The sequence below is a fragment of the Ambystoma mexicanum genome, chromosome 1p, assembly GCF_040938575.1.
Source record: "Ambystoma mexicanum isolate Mex_15411 chromosome 1p, UKY_AmexF1_1, whole genome shotgun sequence".
In the NCBI taxonomy this organism is placed as follows: domain Eukaryota; kingdom Metazoa; phylum Chordata; class Amphibia; order Caudata; family Ambystomatidae; genus Ambystoma; species Ambystoma mexicanum.
The window spans coordinates 1,116,735,551-1,116,761,603 of record NC_090921.1 but is presented as its reverse complement, the minus strand read 5'-3'; the positions used below and the strand labels follow the sequence as shown (position 1 = coordinate 1,116,761,603).

The 26,053-nt window shown below is 46.3% G+C and overlaps 1 protein-coding gene across 1 annotated transcript in view; it reads left to right on the top strand.

Moving 5' to 3' along the window:
* Positions 1–26,053, top strand: part of LOC138449261 (zinc finger protein 684-like) — a 697,253-nt gene that overhangs the window by 368,021 nt on the left and 303,179 nt on the right. The window lies entirely within an intron of this gene.

Genomic DNA, 26,053 nt, shown 5'->3' with positions numbered 1-26,053 from the left:
CCGGCATGACTCGGAATGAGGCCCATAGTCTTTTAACCTTCCAATGGCATGAGCGAGCACCAAATACGCAAGCTCCAATCCAATCTTTTCCCGCCAAAATTTATACTATCATTTCACTCAAAACCCATCAATTCACTGGCGATTCCCTCTTAGTTACAGATCGCGTAAAGCCAAATAGCATTTCGAACAATCAATGATACAATTATTTTACATTCGACGTACAACAGAACACATATGACAGACACTTGACAGACTAGACGGACACCAGCTGGTCATACATATATACCTGCCTTCTAATCAATACCCCGTCATGGGGTTTAAACAAACTCCCTTGATGACGTCTTTAAATGTCCCCGTAGCCTAATTGTCCCCCCTCTGTGGGCTATGAGTTCATGTTTCTTCTGACTGCTGTATTAAAGCGCATCAACAAGGCGAATCCTTACATTTTTATCTCAGGTGCCCCCCTGGTAATCCTTTGTTTTTATCTTGGGTGCGCCCTCCCCCCCGGTAATCCTTCGTTTTTATCTCGGGTGTCCCCCCGGCAACACTTTATCTTATACTCAAGTCATTAACCCCATATATATATATATGTGTATATATATATATATGTATGTATATATATATATGTATGTATATATATATATATATATATATATATATATATATATATATATATATATATATATATATATATATATATATACACACAGTCTTCTCTACTTCTAAATATTTTATTTTTCTCTGCCACCCCCCTTTACCTTTCCCTTACTTGCTCTAATGCCTACAAGACAATTGCCAAAGTAATGAGTTTATTGTTTCACTCACTGCTCGCATCTTTTCCTCTCTGGAACTTCGGGATCACTGCCCCTTCCTCTTCCAGCCTTTTTAAGGTTTTTTCGTCCGATTGGCTGCCCGTGGGAATGAGAAGGGTTATGCTTGTAAAGCAGGTTCCTTCAGACCCACTGCAATTTTTGAAGTTTACTCTATAATTGTCCACGGGAAGCTTCTCAGCCTACTCAGCCGGAATGGCGAAAGGACTCATGATATTGTCAAAGGCCTAGAGTTACTTGGTGCTGTCGGTCTAAAGGTGTCTTAGTATTATATAATCAATAATCAATGGCCGAATCCATCCTCACGCTACCAAGTGTACTGAGGAGCGGGGTTTTCACTGACGGGCCCATAGATCAGTGCGCACCCTCAAGTACCTGTAAGACAAGATAGCTGCACCATGTGAGGACTGGGGTGCAGGATTCACTTACTCCAACACGACTCAATAAAGAGGACTCAGTAATTTGCCAAAGGGAAGTCCGTTTAATGACAAGTACATCAAACTGAGAAACAAATGGAAATCAGCAGCATTGCGATCACCTGTCTCGCTCCAACTTCCTCGAACTTCAGTCAAACAACCACTTTTATAGGCAAAACTCGTCACCACTGACGTCTAACTCTACAAATTCGTCATGCAATATAATTGGTTAGGAAAGGTAACTTAAGTATAGGTGCTATATCCGTATATTACAACAGCGCATGCAGATTGGATAACTCTTATCGAGTCGGCGTCTGCGCCCAACCCTCTGCATCACGCGTGAAAGACGTCACTACAACTACGACGTCCTATTGGTTACAGTGTCTATAGGACCCTAGATTACATGGTCCATTGTGATTGGGCAAGTTACACCCCTAAACATAAATCTCCACTTTAATTAGCAGCATGCAGAATGGACACCCAGGTGCCTAGTGCCCCAGGATTCACCCTGCCTCCATCCCATCAATCAGTGTTTTAGAGCGGTGTGTCAATTAGTTGGCTGAAGATGGCCTCGAAACTGTGGTCTCTTATCGGGAAAAGTTATGGCATCCCGGGTTCTGGGTGACATCAGGCGGTGATACTTCTTTGCGCCTGGCTGGTCACGTGTTAGTTCACCATGAATCTGCTTCAGTTTCCAGATTTTAGTGTATTTAATTCTCCTTTTGGCCCCACCACCTACCTGGGCCTCCTTATCTTGACCTTCACAGGGCAGGCTGGTATGCTCTGAAGTTTCGATTCTTCTTCGCTGAAGCTCTCCTCCCTTTCTCAGGTTGACCTCGACTTCCCAGGCATAAACTCCCCTTTGTTGAGTTTCGATTCCGCTCTTTCTCCAGGCTGGCTGGGATGTGAAACCTAGCCTGTTAGGCCTCGGCTGCTTGGGCGTACTTCTGCTTTTACAAAATGGAGTCGCACTTGTAAAGCGTGCCTTATTTGAGGTAGATATATGATTGGCGCATGGCGCTCTATTCTTCTACTAAGCATTGCAAGCAGTATCGATTTCTTAGCTTCTTGCGTTCCAAACCTATTTACACACATTAGCTGCTTCGATTCTTCCATCTGGTTTCACAGCTATGTTTCTTTTATGGTTCAGCATCTTGTTGTCCTTTGTGTCTGTTGTATTTATTTTTAATGGCTGCTCGCTCTGGTGTGTTACTTTTGTCCATGTGCGACTCTGTCCAGGCCCGTGTTTCGTTACCATTTGCCTTCCATCAGGGCTCTTTGTGTTTTTTCCTGGACAGTCTGCAAATACTCATTGTTTCGTTACAGTGGCTGGTATGGTTGTCTAATGGGGTACCGTGCTGCCCAGGGCTGTCTGGTTATGGGCGCTTCAACAGGTACAGCTCTTCTAATGTACACTGGGCACAGTTCCAGTGCAGCTTCTGTGTTGGTTCATCTGCTCCTCATTCGTCACATACCTCTGCAAGTACTTTCCTGGTACCTCGAAATGAGGAGCAGGGGTGCAGGCCATGTCTGGGACCTCCTCTACACCTCTATTACCCGCTTCTTGCCACACTGCGGTTTCAGCTTCAATCCATTTCTGAATGTCTGCCCTCCAGACTTCTATCCTAGGTCTTTTGCATGCCTTCCGACCCATGGCGATTCTATGCTTGGCGAGTATGTATGCCGACTCCTTACATGTTTCAATTGGCGTGGCCTTGGGAATCCTCCTATCAAGCATGCCCACACTGATTCGACATCTGTTTTAATCCCTTTCTCCTTTAATCAATGGGCGGCTACTTCCCAGAATTTCCCAATTTCAGGGCATGCCCAAAACATATGAGTCATCCTCGCGTTTTCCTCCCGGCATTTAGGGCATGCTTGTTGTTCTGCGTTTTTAAATTTGGCTATCTTCTGGGGTGTCATATATGCTGTGTGGGTTATATATAGCTGTACTTGCTGTAGCCTCGCGTTCCTAGATACTTTCTTATGGTATCCTTGAGCCTTCTTCCATCACTCATGGGTACACCCGCTTCTTCTTCCCAGTCATATCTTAATTGTGCCACTTCTTTTCCCACTTTGGACATCAGTAGCTCATATAGTCTAGATATCTCATGTCCTCCCACCTGCTACATCAAATATGGTTTCTATGGTAGCGTCAGGTGGCTCTTCTAGTGATATTTCCGACCATGTCTCTCTGATCTCGATCTGTTATATGTAATATATTGCCCAGCATGTAACCCTGTTTCCTCCACCAGCTCCCGAATACCTTAATCTCTCCTTCTTGCCATATGTCTCCCACCGTTACAATTCCCACCGGTTCCTCATAATCGCCTTCATTATGACCCATGGCGATTCTACGCTTGGCGAGTATGTATGCCAAGTCAATATGACCAGCGGTACTTGCAGAACACGGGGTTCGGTTTTCCATGACCTGGCAAGCTCTGCGCCATACTTTCCATCCCAATACCAGCATCTTCGAGCGCTCTTTCCCCTCTAATTTGGGCAGCCATATTACTTCTTTTAGACAATACGGGGCACACTCCAGGCTCAACAATCTTGATTCCGAGGTCAGGTCTTCTGACAACCATTTGGCTACATATTGTAGTTGACTAGCTAAGTAGTAGATTTCATAGTTTGGCAGTTTTATTCCCCTTTATCATTCAGGTTTTGTAATTTCCAAAGGGCGATTCTGTTCCTAGTCCTGTGCCATAGAAATTCCCTGCATATGCTCTGTAGCTTAGTAAAAAATCTCCTCGGTATCAGGTATGGTATATTTCCAAAACAATGCAATAATCTCAGCAATACGACCATTTTCAGCAGCGCCCCTCTTCCCATCATTGCCAAGGGGAGCTTAGCCGAGAACCTCATACTGTTTTCGATATTTTTAATCGCTTTCTCTGTGTTATGCTGGTGTTCTGCCTCTACCATGTGATAAATGTCTATCCCCAGGTATCTGAACGTATTTGTCTCCCATGGTATTTGTAGGATTGGTAATTCGCCTGGTGGGATGCTTATATATCTCCCCAGTGGGAATATGCATGATTTTCAGGGGTTCACTGTTATGCCAGATAGCGACGCAAATCGCTCCCTCACGTCCAGGATATATTGGAGGTTTTCTTCAGGATATCATAAGTACTGTAACATATCATCTGCGTAAAGCGAAACCAAATGCGGCTCCCCTGTTATGCTGATCCCTATTACCTCATACTGCTGCCTCAGGTATATCGCTAGGGGCTCCAGTGCTAGAATGTACAGCATCGGAGACCACGGGCATCCTTGTCTGGTTCCCCTACTCAATTGCCATCTTTCCGAATTGATCGCCCCCGTTTTGACTCTGGCTAGCGGTGCACTGTACAGTAGTTTAACCCATTTGAGGTACCCCGGCCCTATCCCATATTTGGTCAGGGCTGCAGTTAGCCAGGGCCATTTGACAGAATCAAAGGCTTTTATTGCGTCCAGCGATACAATTGCCATCTTACCCACATCCCCTTTTGTGCTCTATCACCCAGTGAAGTCGTCTGAGATTATCTGATATGTTCCTGCACGGGACATATCCTGTTTGATCATGGTGTATCAGTTTGTTAATGATGTTTCATTCTGTTTGCCAATACCGCCGTAAGTATTTTACTATCTTGCTTCAGCATCGATAGCGGTCTGAACGATCCGCAATCCTTACCTGGCTTATTGGGTTTGGGGAGTGGGATAATGATTGCTTCTCTCAGGGATTCTGGTAGCCGTCCTGTTTCAAATGCCTCATTCAGCGTTGCTAGCAGTGGGGGAAGCACCTCCTGTTTTATACATTTTGTAAAACTCACTAGGGAGTCCGTACGCCCCTGGGGTCTTACTCGTGAGTAATTGTGTTACCACCTCTTCTAATTCTTCTAGGGTGATTGGGGCCTCTTGGGCTTCCCGCTCCTCAGCACTTATTTGTGGCATGCCTATGTCCTCCAGTATGTCCATTATCTCACTACTGTCACTCCCTCCTCCATCCCCATACAATTTTTGGTAGTATTCAAGAAACTCTCGGTTCACGCCCTCTTGGGTGTCCACTATTTGCCCATCCTCCCTCGTTATTGCTCTAATCACAGGTCTAGGGGTCTCGCTTTTGTATAACCATGCCAACATCCTCCCCGGCTTGTCACCCCCCGCATGTGGCCTCTCTACTTATTTTTTATAATTCAAATTACATGATCTTTCCCAGTGTTCTGCGAACTCCTGTTGCAGTTGACTTATCCTTTCAGTGTCCTCTTTGGCTCTACCACCCCTACCCAGGACTGTTTCTAGCTTGGTTTCTGCGACCTTCAATTCCTTTAATATTCCTCCTTGTAGCCCTTTAGACTTGGCTATAGCTATCCCTCTCACCACCACTTTGAAGGCTTCCCACAGTGACCCGTCCGACTCGACACTCCCTGTATTGACCTCGAAGTAGCTTATCATTTCTTCGCTTAGGTCTCCCTGAACATTGTATCTTTCAGTGCTTCAGCGCTGAGTCACCATGTTGGAATCCTAGCCCTTGGAGGTCAGTATTGCCATGTCAAAATCAAAGGCGAGTGGTCCGAAAGGACCCTCGTCTTGTATTCTATCTGTACAATTTTTACCATCACCTCCTGCGTAGCAAACATGTAGTCTAGTCTGGTATGCAGGTTCTGTGGTGCGGAGTAGTGCGAGTATTGTCTTGTGGGTGGTGCACCCTCCATGTATCCTCTAGCTTAAAATCTGTCATCGGGGTCTGCAGGGCCTTAGCAGCAGGAGAGGGCCTATCTTGTTTATCATCTGACCTATCTACCTTCGGGTTTAGTGTACAGTTGAAATCTCCACCCCAGATCACCGCCCCTCCCAGATATAAGCGCAGTTTGTTGTATAGGGTCTTGAAGTATGTCACTGTGTCCTGATTTGGGGCATATGGATTTACAATGCATATTTCTTTATTTTCCACCAGCCCTCGCATTACCACCATCCTCCCGTCTTCTTCAACCATGGACTGTGTTAACTGAAATGGGACCTGTTGTGCTACCCAGGTGATTACCCTTTTGGAATACGCCTAATATGTTGCACCAATCACCGTCCCCTTCCACTTCTTCTGGATCACCTCTAATTTTCCTTTTGTGAGGTGAGACTCCTGTATCAGAGCAATATCTATTTTCTGCCTTTTTAAATACATCATGACCTTGTTCCTTTTTAGGTAGCTATTGAGCCCCCTGACGTTCCAAGAGATTACTTTAAGGTCCCCCATATTCTGGCCGCGTCTGTTTCCCTTTTGTATTTCTACAACCTCTACTGGAGCGCTGTTGCTCGTGTATGTAAGCTTGTTCCCCAACTTAAAACCCACAACTCCCCTCCCGTTTCCCCCCGGTCCCAACATTAACTCCCTCTTTAACCTTCCTGCAAACTCCCCAACAGTCCCCCCCTCCTCCCTCCCTCCCTCCCTGCCAGTCCCCAACTGTAGCCCAGCTCCATCCCTGGATCTCAGTCCTTCCCGCATCTAGTCCTGTTCCAATTTGCTCAGTGCTAAAACCCTGCAGGTGGTTGCCTCACTACTGGCAACCAAACTATCTACCTAATATGGTGCGAGTCGGGGTTCCTGTTTCCCCCCACATCGAGTTTATCATGTTATTTGCCGCCTTGTGTTTATCTTACTTTTTGGCTCTCCTAAACAGCACTATATTCAAGCCCCAATGTCATTGCGTATACAGCACCTCAGAGTTGGAGCCCGATGCTTTACCTTTCGTCGCTGCCCTCTCGTCGTCCCTCTGTTCCTTGTGGGCCATTCTGTGTGTCCTGCCATCCTGCCATCATCCAGGCACCATACTAGGGCTACTAACCACTACCTGCTCGAAACCCCCAGATTCAGACGTTCCAAAGCAGGCGGAGCAAGCTTCCCTGTCAGAGCTGCCCAGGCCTGGAACGCACTGCCTATTGCACTGAGAGCCAACTTACCCTACTCTAATTTTAGATGCAAGGTAAAAAACTGGCTCTGTACTAACGACAACTAACTCTCGTGGCACCTAATGACCACGATACCGTTGTCTAAAATGACTCTGTTCTCATACCTATACCTGTACACTCCCTCAAAACTGTAATATGCTAGTTTTTTTCTTCCACACGGCGTGTAATGACATGTTCTTTACATGTTCATTTCAACTGCACTGTTATGCTGTTTTTTGTCTATACTCTGTATGTAACCTAAGCTTAAGTAACCTTGTACCTGCTGCGCCCGGCTACCCATGGGTATTGTGCGCATTATCAAATAAACAATACAATACAAAACAATACAATACTGCCAGTCCATTGCTTCTTCTGGGGTTTCAAAGAACAGTGCCTTATTTTTGTGAAAGAGTTTCAGCTTCGCTGGGTACATAAGCATGTATTTGAGGTTCGCTTCCCGTAGTCTCCTCTTCACAGCTCCAAAGTTTAGTCGTCGTCTTTGTACCTGAAGCGTGTAATCCGGATATGCTGTTATTGCTGTAGTTGCTCTTGTTATTGTGCCCCCCTTGCAAAACTATTCTAGGATTCTCTCTCTGTCCCGGTAGTTTAGTATTTTGGCGATGATGGGCCTTGGCGGGGCACCCGGCACCGGTCTGCCTGTCAGTGCTCGATGAGCTCTCTCCACCGCGAATCCTTGGGCGAGTGCCCCTCCCTCTATTTCTTGCAGCAACATAGATTCTATGTATTCAGTAGGATTTGTGCCTTCTTCGCCTTCCGAAAGTCCTATAATACGTATATTATTTCTTCGGGCTCGTCCTTCGGCCTCTTCTGCCCTATTTTTCAAGTTATTTACTTGCTGGCGGAGTATGTGGATCTCAGCGACGTTAGCCTTGCTAGTGGTGGTATTTGATTGGACCTCTTTCTCCATCATGCTCGTGCGTTCTGCAATGGCTCTAACGTCTTGTTGCAGGAGGGTGACCTCCACTTGTACTGCGTTGATCTAAAATTCGAGTGACGTCTTCAGGTTCGCTATGGCTGCTTCCAGTTTGGTCTCACATGTGACTATTAGGTCTGCAATCGCCTCTAGGATGTGTCTTTCGCTGCTTGCCTGTTCTGTGTCTGTCTGTGGATTTTTCTCCTTATTTCTGGCGCCTTCTGTTGGTTGTGGCGTTCTGGTGTATTCCTCTATGGTGGGCTGCTTCTCTTTCGATTTGGGGAGGGCCTTTGACGCCATCTCTGCATTTGCTGGGGTGTGTACACTCCCTTAGAGTGGGCTAATGTCTATTATTGGGTGCCTCCTTATTCGATATATTATTCTCGTTATCTCCCCTCCAGTTGGGTTGCGGGTCCTTCGCTTGCCTGCAATCCTGCAGCTTACCAATGCGGGCAACACAGTGCCAAGAAGAATGTTCTGTCTCTTGGTCTTATGCCTAAAGTTGGGAGCGGAAGGCTGTTTCCACCTCAGGCAGGTTCTCTTTATGATACCTGTTTCGTAATGTGCTGTTTCCTCCTTGTTTGGGGGTTATGAGCAACCTCCCCATGTTGTCCTGTGTGCCTGCCCCTAAGGACGGGCCGTTATTCTACTGCGTAGTCCTGCGTTAGCTTGGCAGCATTTTGTTGGTTTTCAGTGCCCCTGCGCGGGCTGAGCTGTGGTGCCTGATGGTGGTGCTTTTACTGTAAGTGCTACCTATTAGGCGTGTCCAGGTCCGGATTCCGATGCGTGCACTGTCTTCTCTCCTGGGGGGGTATGGCACTTATTGCCTGCTCCTTCTCTTTGGGGCCTCTCCGTTGTTTGTTGGCCTCGCCCCTTCTCACTGCAGGCCGAACGTGGTGTTTCCCCTGGGGCTACCCTTCCTCGTTCGCCCGCATGGCACTCCCCAGCCCTTAGTCCTTGGTCCATCACTTCTTGTGTTTACAGTTGCTGCAGGCTGCACAGATTAGCGGGCTTGATGCATTTTCAATTATAATTTGCGGGGTCACTTGTTGTGATTTCACTGCTCCCAAGCTCCCGCGGCTGGGGTGTCAGGTCCGCACCGCGTTGCGTCCCGTGCTGGATTTTGATACTTGGGGCAAAGTTCGCTTTCTGCCCAGCATTCCGTGTCTCTGCGCTTCACAGAGCTTACTTCTATCCTCGCTGCCATCTCTCGCCCCCACGCTTGCTTGGCTCTTGTCTCCGTATGAGGCCGCTTGTATTCTGCGGCGTATCTGCGGTGGCCCCGGGCTGGTGGCGCTTCTTTGCTTTTCACCATGTCCTTTGTCGTTAGCAAGAGGATGAATCAGGCGGTGGTCTTTCGGACCTCCCTCCTTCCGCAGCTCGAACTGCCAGCACAAAGGTCCGTGTCACACAATTCTCCAGGCAGCAGGGATCGCGTCTATGTAGCTCCTAATCATGTACCGGCAACAGCTGGAGTCATTCGTCACGGCAGGAGAGTTCTTGTATTCCATCTCATCTGCTGCTCGCATGGATTTCGTTACATCAGCATTCTTTGTCCATTTTAGGTGGGCTACCGCAGGGGTCTCGAATCTTCAAGTTCGCAATTTTCCTGGTCCTCAGAGGTCAATACCTGGCACTACGCAGCGCATTAAGTGCCGCTTGTTTTCATGTGCTTGGAACCTTGTTTAAGTGTGTTTTCCCGTAAACTGCCGGCGGGCATACTCGGTATACGAACGGATCCGCGGGAGCCCTCAGGTCCTTCAGCCTCTCACATGGCTAGCTAGCCACGCCCCTACACTTTCTTATAGTTCTGCTTTTTTTAAATTACTTTACTTTCCCCGGATATGCTCATATTTGTAAACATTGTATTCACACTACTTTCCTTAGGGTCCAGTCACATTATATGATAGTTATACATAGGGAATGAGTAGCTTTGAAGCAGAGCAATCATTTCTGTGCATGAAGATAATCAGTTAGGGTATGAAGATTGGTTGGTAAAACTGCTGTTTTTTTGTTTACTTCATTTTCCCTGTATATGCTCATATTTGTATGTGTTGTTGTCTGTGTTTTGTTTCCAATAATGCAATTATGTAGTAAGTGGGTTTTATTAGCTACTTATTGAATGTTTCACAGTAGGCAAAACTGGAATAAGAAAACATTTATCATGTTACTATTCAACATGGCAAGATTATTAATATTGCACCTCCATCATGTATGCTGCACACAATGCCTGTTTCTTCATGACTAGCTTAGTATACTGGAAAGAACCTGATAATAGAATGGTATTTCTATCAATGCATTACTTAATGCACTACGTACCTCATGATATTTATTCCAATAATCCTTGAAACTTTTTTATTAACATTACAATAGGAATTCCTTGTACAGACTTTTCTTGAAAAGTAAATGCACATGTGATGTCATCAGTGATGTCATCAATGACATTTGTGATGTCATCTTTGATGTCCTGGGTGTTAGTCTTACCAGTGCACCGTGGTGGCGCGAGTTATGGTTGCTTAGTTTACCATAACTGGCAAATTCCAGGGGTTTTTTCGGTTTTACTTGGAACATAACGTCCCTTTAACAATGTTTTTTTCACTGAATTTCATAGGTTTTTAGTAGCTCAACTTAACCATAACGTCCCTTTAACAACATTTTTTTACTGAATATATATATTGGCGTGTAGTTATGGTTAAGTTGCTAAATCCATAGGAAGAACACTTTTTGGGTGGCTTATAACTTCGCTCTGCCTGGACGAATCCTCACCAAACTTTGCAAAGAAATTATGTGGCCCCCCTCTGCATTTCTCTGCAAAGTTTCGTGAGGTTTGGTGTAGGGGGGGTGTCAAAGTTATAGGGTGGGTCCCAAAATGTATTTTTTCCCATAGACTGAATGGAGAAAAACTTTGCTTGTGCCTACAGCCGAAACCGCTGGATAGATTTTCACCAAATTGGCGGCAGGAGCGGCGGCTTAGTCTCAAAAGCGTGCTTTTGTAACTTTGGAAATCCGTCCAGTAGTTTTTTTTAAAACAACCAAAAAGTAGGTCCAAAAATACTTGTGATATCTGGGTCCGCTCTGCGGACACACTTCCCTATTCGCTCCGCGGACAGGACACCGATTGGTCAAAAAAAGAAAGTGTGGGTTGGGACGTATGTGTGCTATGTGCCTGAGTGTACGATGGTAGGCATGTATGTGGAGGTGTGTGATTGTGGAATGGGCTGTTACTTCAGGTTGGGAAGGCTATTCTTGTATTTGTGTGTTACTATACTGGTGTTCAGATGACAATACAAAGTGTTCACCTGCTGCGGTGCAATCAGTAATACTGAATCTAGTGCAGTAGGGTTGATACAATTGTTTGTTCTATAATACCAGAATACTACAGTGTTTGAGTAACAGAACACTACGACAGTATTGCACTTACTTTGTTGGATGTAAACAGTAGGTTTCTTCTTGGTTCTGTCTTGTACTTCAGGCGCTACTGGTTTTCAGGAGTGTGGTCTTCACTTCAATTGTGAAAGAAGGAAGTTAGTACATATGTGTGTTAATGGCACAATAATTTCACTTGAAGAATAGATTAGTTACATGTGCAGAAGGATCTCTTTCTAGGAAGAGCTACTGTATGTGTTAAATTGCATAGCTTTGTATATGAATGGGGATTTTGGATGATCAGCATCATTACTAAGGGGGTTAGTGGAATATTTATAGGTGTCCTATCAGGTGCACTTTTGAAAGTGTGTGTTCCTGTTGCACTGTTTAGGAGAATGTTTTTGTGTGTGGAATTGCAGCAATTTTTTGGTGTATTGATGCTTGCTACATGAGTGCTGGAAACCTTTCAGTTATTTGACTTTGTTATCCACATTCCTATTAGCACTGTTCTGAATGTACACTTGTATTTGTTTAGTTTTGCAAGTATGGCAAGTGTCAGGCATTCTGTTTAAATAAATGCATTGTATGTACTTGAAATGCTTTTGTAAGATACAAGCTGGTCTCCTGTTTTGTGTGCATTCTAGGAATGTATAATAGTGTGTTAAGGGGTAAGTGGTTGTGAAAATGACAGAAGGAAGTAAGAGAATAATAGTTTGGACATTGCAATGAGTAATATGGGAAAGCAGACATATTGGTAAGTTAACTTGAGTATAGGAGATGGGAGAAATTAGAGTATGCTTTTTTTGCAGATTATGCAGGGTCAAGGGCAGGTACCCTGTTCCTATACATTTATAAAAGAGTTGCAAATGTACTGTAAACACAATATTCATACCTGTAGTTTGTATTGATGTATGTAGATGTGGATGAATCTGGAAGGAGAAATCTTGAAGGGTTTTACAGTAGTTTTAGCTGTGGATGCTTTGCAATCACAGGACACTTGTACTCAGAGTGATGAACAGTTCATCTAAAGTGCTGAATTGTGATAACAGTTAGATGTAGAGTTCTTGGAAGTGATTGGTGGATGTTTGTGTGACTGCTTATGTGTATCCAATGAGAGAGGGGTGCAGACAGTGATATGGAAAGGGAAAAAGGGCTGCCCCTGTGTTGCGGGTTCCACGGACAGCGTGGCTGTTCGAGGACAGGGTGTACCACATCCAGGGGTTTCTCAGCAAATCTAGCATGGAAAGGGGACTATGGGGATCAGCAAATCAGGTGTTGTGTTGTTATTTGAAGGAAGAGAAGGGTGGTGTGTAGTGAAGATGGCAGAGGTGAAGAAAGTGAGGGTATTGGTAGTTGAAGATCTGTTTAGACATAGCATACCTCTCTAAAACATTTACAAACATGTGGCTGCCAGTTTTGGTTTTGAAGGAGTGGAGGTTTTGTGGTCTACTGTGCCTGGTTCCAATATGCAGGCAGTGGTTGGAGTTTGTAAGAGTTTCTCCATGTGGCGCAGTCCAGATGTAGTGGTACTGCATTGGGGTGCTGTCTATTTGGGATACATCAGTGCTCCTAGTTTGTTGAGTGCTCTTGAAAACTTGGTTCGGGCAGTGATGGTGGTTCTTCCAAATGCCAAGGTGATTTTTTCTAAAATGGTGCCTAGGGTTGCATGGGACAATTGTAATGTTTTTTGTCCTCAGCAAAATGATGCAAGGTGTTTTAACAGAGGGATGTCTGCTTTCATGTTTAGAGCTGGGATGTTGTCTTGTAACAATGACAATATTGATTTTGTTAATGGGGACTATTTCAAAGCAGATGGCATTTCTTTATCCATATCGGGAAATGCTATGTTATTTCAAAATATAAGGAATGCTTTACAGAGCATAATGTGAAGATATCAGGAAGAAAATAAGTGAGAAAAAAATAACAAAATGAAAGGTGTTTTTTTAGAAGCACTTTAAAAAAAAGGCTTTTTTCTGAGCCACCATCAAAGGGGAAGTGGAGTACACTATTTAAATTTGTATTCCCCACTTTCAGATTTCACGATCTGTCCATGGACACCGTGACTGTCCGCGGATCGTGAGTGTTACATACAGGGATTTTGAGGGTGAGAGACAGCCAAACGAGACTGTGCAGGCCAAGGGTTTAGTCAATAAGGTTTACTGGGTGTGATGTGTAAGGAGGGACTTTGGCAGAATATCTGTTTCCTGAGAGGAGAGCAGATTGCCTTCTGAAAGACACAGCCATAGCTGAGTGTCTGGATTTTGTGCGACTCGTGGATAAATTGGTTAGAGGTACGCATGTGCACTGGCATGGAGTGCGCGGAATGAAGTGGCTGGATTTGGTTCTTTTGTGTGCTACTTTGACGACACACTGTCATCCAAACATTATTATTATTCATTGTGGAGGGAACAGTTTAGGACATGTGTCTGGAATCTCCTTGCAGTTTGCAATGAAAGAAGGACTTGGGAAAGTCATGGACATGTTTCTAAACTCCCAAGTAAATGGCTGTGTTCTTCTTCATTTGGTCCACAATTGGAGAAAGCGAGGTGCAATGTCAACAAGGCTGTTTGGGCTTTTTTGAGAGATGTTGGTATGTCCTCTTTTCACAATGAAAATGTTTCGTAGCACACACATTTTTCGCAGAGATGAAGTACATCTTACTCATGCAGGAATTAGATTTTTCTGCAAAATATACAAAATGCTTTGCAACCATTTTTGGAATTATAGCAATCCTTTTTCCAGTAGGCGTTGACCACTTGAACTTTTTGAAACACAAAAGAACACCACACAAAGGCTCTTTTCAGAGCCACCACTTACTCCCGGAAAACAGTGTAATGGTTTTGATAGCGCAATACCCCAAAAATGTTAATGTTCGTGGACTGTCCGTGGACTTCTAAAAATGCACAGGGCCATGTAGCATTTTATTGGCACTTCTATTTTTAATCTGTGAAAGGTGGCTCTGAAAAGAGCCATTTTTTTGTTGTTTTGTATTTTTTTTTTTAACAAGACACAGAAGGAAAGGAAGGGAAGGGGAGGCTAAGGAAGAGGCACCAACCACGGGGATAAGAAAGAGCAGTTGGAGAGTGGAAGATGTTGGGTGGGCCTTTCTTAGGTAGGTGGCAGACTTTCTCATGCTCCTGGACTGTAGCCTTGAAAGCACTTTGAAGTGTCTCCCCCCTGCAGAGTACCGCGTCACAATACTGTGACCCTCAAAAGGTAAGGGTCTACTGCATCACGTATGGTCTGCGAGGCTGGTTCAGGGATGTGCTGCCCCACAGGAGTGTCTCTTCTGGTAGCAGGAGACGATACGCAGCATGTTGTTGAGGAACTCAACCTACTACTTTGATCGAAAGGGACAAACCTTCGAACTGCCGCCTTGTGAAAAGATCTTGGGTGTCGCTGCTTGGAAGTGGTCCTGTAGCTATACAGACCCTGTTTGCCACGACTTAGCACTAAATCACACTCAGTGCAGTGCACCTTGTCTGCACGTGCCTTGGGTACCCTTTCAACGGTGGAAAAGAGCCTCCACACCCAAGACTCACGCTGGCCGGTGGTAGTGGGGACTTCCACTACCTCATCCTCGTCTTCCTCTTCATCCCTCTCTACATCTCCATGCCTGTTCCCCTCTCCAGGCCCTTGGGAAGGTGGTGGTAGTGGAGGGGGGGTGGGGTGGTGCTGAAGCCGAGGCAGCTGCAGAGGTGGAAGACATGGTTGCCGTCTGGGATGTAGCACAGCAGATACACCACACACAGCACAGAAGGTAGAGGTCAGCAGCCAATGAAAGTAGCACACCAATATTAAGCAATGCTCTCTCTGGTAGCCAAAAAGAGAATGAGGAGCAGCTTTAGGGGGAAGCCTTTTATAGGGGTGCAGGAGCACGCTTTGCGGACAGCGTGGCTGTCCACGAACTCTTCGAACACCAAAAAGGGCCTAAAAAGTTCCAAAAAGTAGCCAGATCGCTAGGGACATGGTCTGATACATGTGCAAGGGTGACGTTTCTCAGTAAAACACCTTGGATTGCTCAAAAAAGCTCTTTTTTTGTGTCCGGGACCTGGACTGTGCTCGAGAACAATGGCCTACGCTCAGCTTGGGTGTGGGTCACATGATGACATGGCGGACACGTTTGCTAATGTCATGATGCCTACCCCCTGGGAACCAGACAAGTTCCAGCAGCCCCGGGAGCATGCATCACGTTCCCGGGGAAAGGCCCAGCGACCCCTGTTAGGGGCCATCTGGACACAGTCCTGGTGCCGTTGGCACCAGGCTCATAAGGGGAAAACTTACCTGGACTTACCTGATGCAGACCATGCTGCAAGGGATCCAAGCCCTCAAGAGGCCTAGAAGGGACTACTGTACCTAGGGACTCTTTTGCCACTCGGGTGTGGCGGTGGAGGAATACTTACCTGGAACTACTTTGGAGGCTATTTAAACCACGCTCGAAGAGCAGCCCATGCTTCGCGTTATTCTGCATCCAGCAGCGTAACGCTCACCGTGCCTGCAGCAGCATCCAGACTTCAGCCACGCCCACCTCAAACCCGGAGCACCTAGAAACAAGGGAAAGAAAGAGAAAGGGTAGAACCAGAACATTTACCAGCTTCTTACCGGATTCCAGAGCCATCGCATCGTCGAACCAAAGGAAAGACTTTATTTTTAAACATGCAGCAGCGCAGCGCTGCACTCACCATTCCTCGCAGCATCTTCACGTTTCACCGCAGCCTCCCGCATGTTCCAGCCGCATTCCGGCACTTAGGGGGAGATAAAGACAATAAGGTGAGCCAAGGGAACATATAGAGGAATACTGGTTACCACCCTAAAACCGACCTGATTTACCACCGGGGGAACCATTCCTCTCCTTGGGTCGGCACAGCTCCCACTGCACCATCGCCGTACCCCGGCCCCCTAGGGGAAACAAAAGCTCAACAGGGTGAATCAAAAGGACAATCAAGGGGAGCCACCTCCCGCCATAGACTTACCTAATTTTACCGCTGGAGGTATAACTCCTCGACTCTGGTTTTCTCTCAGCACCTGAATAAAGGAGAAGACCACAGATTACGGGATTGGATAGGAGTGATGGTCAGGCATTTGAACTCTTACGAACTGCATACTTACGGCGTCTTGCCGGGAGAGTCAAAATAGCCCTGGAACTCACCAATTCCTTCGACCAGTGGAGCAACTGGTCCATCGCGCGCCCCTGCGCTCGAAGCAGGATGGAGAGCTCACCCCTTCAAACCATAAGGTGAGACTTTAGAGGGGACATCGGAGGTGGTCATTGAGGAGAACGGGGGTGGGGGGAATTTACGCTCAACTCCATGGGTGGTTAATTCCCCTTTCTCCATTCACAGAAGAGTACTCCTACCGGCCAGACAAACGACATATCTCGGCCCTACGTATTACGCTGGAGGAGGCCGCAGCAGCCCAGATCAGACCGGCGCCTCTGTGGGAGTCAGGTGAGCGTAACAGCTAATGGGACGGCTGTCCGCAGGACTCCTATTCCACGGGATCAGATGTACGCATGCGTACGGCGGACAGTTACGGACAGGCATGATATTCGTAGGGCCCGGAGGGCCAGACAGCGTTTGGGTCCCCGAACTAATTAAAGGTGCGTCACAACTTTGCGGATATGCAGACGGGTTATGCGTTCTACGGATACCACCATTTTGATTGCAGACAAAACAAACAAAAAGAGTGTCCTTAGGACACCCCCATTTTGGTTAATTACGGACGGGCAGACAGGTTATGTGTCCTACAGACACCCCCATTTTTATTTTAGACAGTACGAACAGGGATAGTGTCCTTAGGACCCCCCCGCATTTTGGTTAATTACAGACAGGCGGACAGGTTGTGTCCTACTGACACCCCCATTTTGATTGCGGACAGTACGAACAGGCATAGTGTCCTTGGCGAAACCCCCATTTTGGTTAATTGCAGACATTCCGGACAGTCGCACCGTCCGCGGACTCCCAAACGGCCTTTTTAAAACAAAAAAACAGACACATATAGGAACAGTATAGATAATACTTTATTAGTATACAAAAATATAGAAATTATTAAAGAGAGGGTTTAGCAGAAATGGAGACATATGCAGGGGAATTTAGGGTTTTCTACATGTAGGGTGGCAGGGGAGGAAGGGATTGATGTCTCATTATAAGGTTTTTGGTGATGGGGAATTTTTGGGGATGGTTGACTGGGGCATGGAGAAGGGGTACAAGTGCACGTAGGACAGTGCTGTTTAATTTTTTTCCATGATATAGTTTTCTACAAATAATGAAATCGGTCATTAATTGATCAGTTTTTTGTTCTAAATGTTGTAGATGATTTTCCACAGTGTCTGTTTGTTGTTCCATTAGTGCATGATGTACTGTTTGAGTATTATTCTTATTTTCTGTATGTACTGTGAAAGAAAAAAGAAATGTGTTAGGTACATGTGAAATAATGTGTATTACTTGGCTGACTTTGAAAACTGTAGTGTCTACCATTATTATCACTGTTTTCAGTCATTTCATCCTGGGGAAAATGTTCTTCAAGCCACTCCAGCCATTTCTGTGTAAAAAAAAAAAAAGACACATTATTTTTAAGTGTATCCTACTAAAGAACGTTTATAACTATAGGAATTAATGTAGTGTACTTAACAGTTGGTTTTTCAGTTTAGATGTTACTGCTTTGTAGGTGTGCTGGCGATATTTGCTGTGCAGTTTTTGTATAAAGCTTAATTGAGGTAATTCTGCTGGAGGCATGTTATTTTTTTTTGGGTATGTTCCATTATGTTTTATATGCTATGAAATGGGAATGTTAGTGTCTTACATATACAGTGTGTACTTCTTATTTAATTTTTAATGTAATTTATTTATATGCTGCTCTTTGAACATGTTCAGCGTGTTTGTTGTATGATACAAAAATGTAAGATACCCCCTGAGTTTTTTGTTAATGTTGACCGAGTCCGTCCACAGACATTCGCATGGTCCGCGGACATTGCAGCCACTAGCCTGGGGCAGGGGGTTCGGTATGTTGTATGGTATATCTATATAAACTAAGGGTATCCTACTAAAAACCTATCAAATTCATGATATTTATATCTATATCAGTGAAAAAACGTTGTTAAAGGGACGTTGTGGTTAAGTTGTGCTACTAAAAAACCTTTGAAATTCAGTAAACAACTTTGTTAAAGGGACATTATGGTTACAAGTAAAATTGTAACCCCCCTGAAATTTGCCAGTTATGGTAAGCTAAGCAACCATAACTCACGCCACCACCACGCACTGCTAAGAATAACACCCATGACATCACAAATATCATTGATGATTGTCTCTGTGTGTGTCCAAAGGAAAAAAGTTTTAAAAAAATCCCTCATGGGGGTCCCTTGGATTGCATGAAAATGCAGGAGCTGTTTTTTTCAAACTTGCAACATTGAAATGTGATCTGTCCAAGTTTGTATGCCGGTTGACTGCTGCGTGCACCTCTGGCCGTTATTACTTTGACTACAATGAGGGTCGGTAGAACTGGTAATTGTGAGAAAGGGCATATTGAAGGCAAACAGGAAATGTAGCATTGCACGAGTGAGCATAAGGGTGCTGTTTCACAGCACGAAATGTGTTCCCTTTTTGTCTTGCGTTTTGTTTCTGGATTAGCAGGGACTGGGAAGAATGGCAAGAAAACAAAGTTCAATCACAGTTGCAAAGCATGGGCAATGGTGGAGACATGGCACTGTAGCGGTGCATGGACACTGCCGTCACAAAGCTCCGTACAGTGCACACAGAGAAAGTGTGTGGTAAAGTAAATTGATAATTATGCATACAGAACTGCAGCCACATACATTTTAATTCTAATACACATGTACACAAGTGCACGTCAAATTGCAGTGTACAGCGTATTCAATCGTTGCAGACTAGCTTTGGGGAACATGGGCAGAGCAAATGCAGTGTAAGTTATCTCTCCTTTTTTTGTACAATTCTATACAATTTCTGCCTATGGCGCTAATCATGCTTCCCACTCAAAGCTGTTTTACAATGAGCATTTGTCCTATTGAACGAGAGGTATGTTAGGTTTCGCTTTCCGGAGATGATGCTGGAAAAAAATGGATCCAGGCAGCAACGTGTTTCCATTGTACCATGCATTTCCAAATGTTGGTAGTGTCATTACGGTGAAGTTATCACGATGTATAAGCAGAAATGTTGGTGCCGTACACATGCTGCACTGAATGCACAGATGGCAAAATACATCAAATGTGCATTTACAGTCCCTAAGGAACATTTATATGTGCAGTGTGTTACGGGGCAACTGTGGATGATGGCAGACTGTGTGCGCCCTGGATCAGTGTACGTGGGTGGCAGGGCCATCGTACGCAGTTTGGTGTCTTGCAGCAAGAACATGTCTGGGACTGTAATTAGTTGTAGGAAGGGTCTACAATATTGAGCGCATGGCTGGAGCCCGTACACTGTACTGGGTGTATTGAAGCATGTAGGGCGTTGCCACAAGCTGTGTAGTGTTTCATAGGTGTACATTGCAAATTGTGGCATTGGTATGTGCATTGCAGCAGTAAGTGCGCACATTGCAAAGACGTATGATAGCAATAACTTCATACGTACTGTGTGGATGGGGGAGGACCTGTGTTGTTTTTTGTGTATGGAATGTTAAATTGTTGTATTGTAGTATTTGCTGCTGCATTATCTGTGGGGAATGAGAACAGAATATGTTAGAGCAGGTATTTCGTTACTTTGTAGTCCACAACATTGCATATATTTGTTTAGTTTGTGGACCCTTATAACTAGTACTTCATAAGTATTATACTTTGAACCAGTGTACTGTGCAATGTGCGCAGTTCCTGTGTTTCTTTGCATAATCATTGGGTCTGTGGGGTGGAAAAAAATCCATGCTACATTAAAAAGAAATATGTCAAAATTTCGTTGTTGCTATGGTGCACAATGATGTGTAGAAACGTTTGCCGTGGTTACAGCAATTTTTAAGGTGTGTTCTTGAAGGAGGAGGAAAACTAATGGTTTACCATTTCTGGCAAATACTTGTTTATGGGATGGGTGGCGTTGTATAGCAGTTGGTGTTTTGGTAATGTTTACCTGCTTCCTTTTTTTGCAGCACTGTTTCTTTATGCATCTGGTTGCTGCTGGTGTTTTTGTCCCGATTCCACATCGGTGATACGCCAGGTGGGTCAGGGCCAGGAGGATCTCCCCCATGACATTGTAGGGAGACAATGGGCCTCATTACACGTTGTGCGGTAAAAAATGGAATTTAACAGCATGGCGCTATTAGCTTGACCGCCCTCGCAAGAGACCGCTAATTGCGGCCCATTACGAGTACACGGACACGAGCATAGCGCTATGCTGTAAATGACCCTACCGCCATGCCGCAAAATCCCCCAAAAAGCCCCTTACCGGCTTCGACCAAAGTGCTGATAACACCTCCGCCCTCACGCTACATGCAAATAGCGGTCACTGCTATTTGCGGACACCGCTATTAGCAGTCACCGCTATTAACGGTCACCGTAAAAAAGCGGAACCGGAAATAGCGTCATCGCACAGGAACGGGAAAGAGCACGGCGGCCATCTTTAAAAACACAATCTATTGCCATCCTCTGCATCCAGGACCTATTACCAGAGAACTACGACTAGAAATCATCCCGAATAGCCCGAAGATGCCAAAGGCCCGAAAGAAAGCTGCTGATCGCCAGTGTAAGGAAAAGTTTTCAAACAAGGAGCTGATAATGCTCACCGAGACACTTGCAGCTAATGCAGAAGTTGTATTCAGCAATGATATGCGCCGGGAGGCCCTCATAAAGAAAAAGGCCATCTGGGCCGAAGTTGCCCGCAAAGTCAGTGCGGTGGGCACTACCATCCGGAGTGTGAAGGACTGCCGCAAGAGGTGGGACGACCTCCGGGTTTGTGTCCGGAACATACTATCGGTCAACCGTAACCTGGCAATGGCGACAGGAGGTGGCGCAGATTCCCCTTTGAAGCTCAAGGAGTGGGAGGAGACCTGTGCCTCCACAATTGGAGTAGAATCCATAGAGGGCGTCGGAGATATGGAGCTTGGTGTGGCCATTTCATCTGATGGAGGTGAGTGTATACATCAAACAATGCACAGTGAAGGGTGAGGGGTCCCCCAAATGTGTCCATGACCAGGCCATTGATCCAGCCACAAACATACATGCATGCATCACCATATACACGTGCAACACAGACCCATCCATGCATGACCCACCCGACATCCCCATCACAAGAATCAATATAAAAGAGGCCCCAATGCATAGAGCCGCATGACGTAAAGATTCTGCACAAGGCACGTAGAACCATTAACTATGATATACCCTATTTATGTCCCCTACAGGATCACCGACAGACACCGAAGGCACATACACTGCAACACGTACTGCCCCAGCAGCCAAAAAGGCCAGGATGAATCAGAAAGGGGACACCGCCACCACCTCCAGGGGCACTGGGAGGAGTGTCCATCATCAGAGGGCCAAAGGCAGCAAAAGCACCACTTCCACGTAGCCTGAGGGCACGGCTGCTGTCATTGCTGAACCCACGCCAGTGTGCCCCATCATAGGTGAAATCATCACAGAGGGCACGCACTCCGCTGCCACCAGTTCGACTGGTGAGGCAGCAGCCACTGCACTACTCACTGACGAGGAGGACGCCATTGATGTCCTGGATCATAGCCATACACCCAGCCCAACACGGTCCATTGAGGAAAGGCCAAGGGCAACATCCATATCAGGTAGCCATGGAGGAAATGACACCTACACCGTTGAAGGGGCATGGAGCCCTCAAGTGTCCTCACCTGATGCGGGAAGCACGGACCAGGGCGCACCAGCCAGCCCAACAGCACGCACCCCCCAACCTGACCTTGCAACCGTTTGTCGGAGGCAGGAAGAAATTACTGGCCTGGTCGCCCAACATGTGGTCGAGGCAGGCCGTCTAAGGGATGACCTCAGCACATTAGCAGGGCAAACAAGCGAGGCCATGGAGGCCTGCACTGACAGGATCTGTAGGGAAATGTGCCAACTCTGCCAGGCCATTACACGCATTGGGGACATCATGGAGCCGCAATACCAGCCCCCAACACAGGAGCAGCCAGGCACTTCCTCCTCGGCAAGTTCCCAGCAGACAAGCCCCCTGCGCCGCTCCCAGCGCAACCTGAGGCGCCCCACATCACAACCACCCAATGGTGGAGGAGGCCCTGACGCTTAGGTCCAGCAAGGACTAGGTGGCACATCTTGGAAAGGCACGTAGACACTATGCGGCTCACATGGGGGTGTTGTGGGGGGAGGGGGGAAAGGGTGTATTTGGGGGTGTTGTGGGGGAAGGGGGGAAAGGGTGTATTCGGGGGTGTTGTGGGGGGAGGGGGAAAGGGCGTTTACACAGTTGGGGTAATTCACTTTTTGTCCACATTTTGTTCGCAATACACTGTCCTGAAGTTGAAACACAGGCGTGGTCTCCATCATTGTGTATGTGTAATTTATTGTGGACAGGGTACTTTGTGGGCCTCAAAAAAAGCATCAGGGCAACAATACCCATCTCCATCCATTATATTTCACCTTTGTACCTGATGAAATTCCTGATTCAGATGCTGACGCACATCGTGTGCCTCCTTGCCATCGCCTCTTGCATGTGGGTGTGGATGGATGGGTGATATCTGGAGACATTGTTTTCAACATTGTTTTGACATTGGATTGTTTTCAATGATGTGCAGCTCAAATATGCATGTGAGGTATTCTCAGGTACATTGTGGCCTTCCATGATGGACATTGCCGTACATCTGTATGTCCATTTGTCCGACACACGACAGTCAACACCCAGTTGGAGTATGTATCTCTCCCCCCCAATCACACCACCATGTGCGTGCCCTGCTACTCACTAACTTGCCACGATTGTCGTCCAGCTTGTCGCTGCATGTTGCGTGGTATGGTTGAGTTCTGCAGGACCATTGAATCATGGGTTGATCAGGGATATCTTGCACTACAATGTGTGATTATCTTGTTTGCGTCACATGCCATTTTGACTCATATGGAGTGTACTTGTTTTCTGGTTTCGATAGACTACTTCATTGTGATGTGGGCCCACCAATTCAACATGGGTACAGTCCATGGGCACAATGGTACTTCGGATTCCTGCCAGTGAATTGAAGGCAACTTTGGTGTTTGCGATCTCCTGGCCAGTCCATGGCAGGTACATGTGTCCACGTGCATACTTCAGGAGGGCATTGTGTACCTCGTTCAGTGTGCATGAGATTACTGGTTGTGAGATGCCATGCATCTGCGCCACAGTATGCTGCTAGGAGCCTGTGGGCAGGAAGTGGAGCACAATCACCACCTTCAGTAGAGGGGGGATTGCAGTTCTGATGTCTATGAGGGTCAAAATGTTGTCATGTATCTTATCCATGATGCTGGTGATGGTATACCAGTCCAGACGGTACAGGGTAGGTATCTGCTCCGGTGTTGGGTGAAATGGACTGCCTTGGATCCTGGGGTTTGTTGGCTGCCCTTGTGGTATTTATGGGTGCCCTGGTGGTGCTGGCTGCGCCAGTCTTGCCCTCCTCCTCCTCCTGTGTCTCGTTGTTGGGGCTGCACTGCAATCATGTACTCAAGCCCATGTCATGCTGCTGGTATTGGGACCATCTTGGTGTGGGAAAGGGTGTGGGAAGGGATGTGGTGTGCTCTTTTGTGCTGCCTGTCTCCATTGCCTCCACCTGTGCTGCTTGTCTCCACCTGTGCCAGATGGGAACACAGCTCAGGTCTCTTAACGGGTGGTTTTAGATGCCGTTATTAGCGCCATGCCGGTAAGGGGTTTTTGGGTCTTTATGATGCCGCTAATGCCATGTCTGCATGGCTTGTAATGGCGTGCTATTATCGCCATGGCGCTATTTCCGTACTGGGGGTCACACGTGCACGGCCTTGCCGCTATTAGTGGCACCGTACTTAGCGGGTCCGCTAATAGCGGGGGGTACAGGTCGTAATTGGCTTGGGGAATTAACAGTACCGGTAATTCTTTACCGGTACCGGTATTCCCTTACCGCACAACGTGTAATGAGGCCCAATGGGTTTTGTGGAATGGCAGGCTGGCAGAGGCGTATATGGACCAAGGCGCCAACCCATCCCAACATGGCTGCCAAAGAGGAACCAACTGTGGAACCCAACATGGCACCAGATAAACACATGAATCTGACATCCTTGGTGCTCTAGTACTGACAGGACTCAGTCCGCGGCTATGAAACCACGCCCCGTACCACACCCTGCCCTTAGCGTTTCATCTGCTTCCTAACAGAACAGTGTTGCGCTTACCGCTCCTGTTTATTTTGCATGTACAACTGGCACCTACACGAGTTTGTAGCATTCTCACCCGCAATGGAAGAACTACTTGCCCCGGTGAGCTTCTGCTTCGTGTTCGGTCTTGGTCCTTACCTTCACCTCGGTAAGCCTTGTGGCGTCCCATCCTGGTAACCTGGTGTGTCCGGTCGTTCGTCTTCCGTCCACAGTAATCACAGCTCCTGGGAACCTGATATCAGAAAACGACAATAGTAAGAGACTGAAATACCACATATTTCCTAGTTCCCGTACCCGGTTTAACTTGGACTCACTTGCCTACAAGTTGCAGCTTTTACGCTCCGCTCAGAGTCCAGACAGCTTGCTGGTGTTTCGCCTAGAAGTGCCGAAATAAAGAGCCTATTAATATTGAACGCATCAACAAAGACATTCTACATACAAGCTATGTTTAACATTGAGAAGCGGCCAAGATCTAGAATAAGTCCTCACTAGAACTTACCTGCTCATCATCCGTATCCAGTGCGTTGCAGCCGGACTGGATCACTAGTCTTCAGTGAAGTAACTGGAGTCTGATACCTATCAGCTAACCTTGCCCTTCAGTCCTCAGTTCATTATGGTGAGCAAAAGCCGCAACATGCCAGACAGCTACCTCAGAGAAGGGGAGGGACGAGAGGAGGTAGAAAAAGCAATAGAAACCAATACTTAATACATACATACCTTTAGGTTATCCAGACCTCCCGAAGACCATTTTCCAGAAGAACCAAGTTCATCCAGGTCCCTCCCAGCCTCACGGTCCTCTGGAGGTTAAGCTACCGGCAGACCGCAGGGGGAATAGAGTGGCTGGGGTATTCTTCAGTGCACAGTTAACCCGAGTGAGGGGCAACGTGGTAGAACAGTCTGGACCAGGCACTCCTGCAGGGCACCAGAGGTAAGCGTTACATTTTTGCAAGTATTGTTCCATTGTACTGTGCTTCTGCAGAATTGTGATGGTAGTTACGTACCTGTTGGTGTACTGTACCTGCTCATACTTTGGAAGTGTTTGAGGATATGTTTGTAGCACAGTGGTTGTTGAAGGTTGAGTTAGGTTGTTGTAATGCTGCAAATAACATTGTACTATTATGGTTTAAGGTACATACCAGGTGGCGTATTCTAACTGTTTACAGTGTCCCATTCCTGTAGGGTAGGTTTACAAGCTCGTGCATTCATGTTGCTACTTTCACATCTGTGTACATTCCAAAGTGGTGGTGTACCACTATGGATTTGCGTAGTGTTAGTTCCATATGTATAGCATTTGTATGCCTATTCTTCG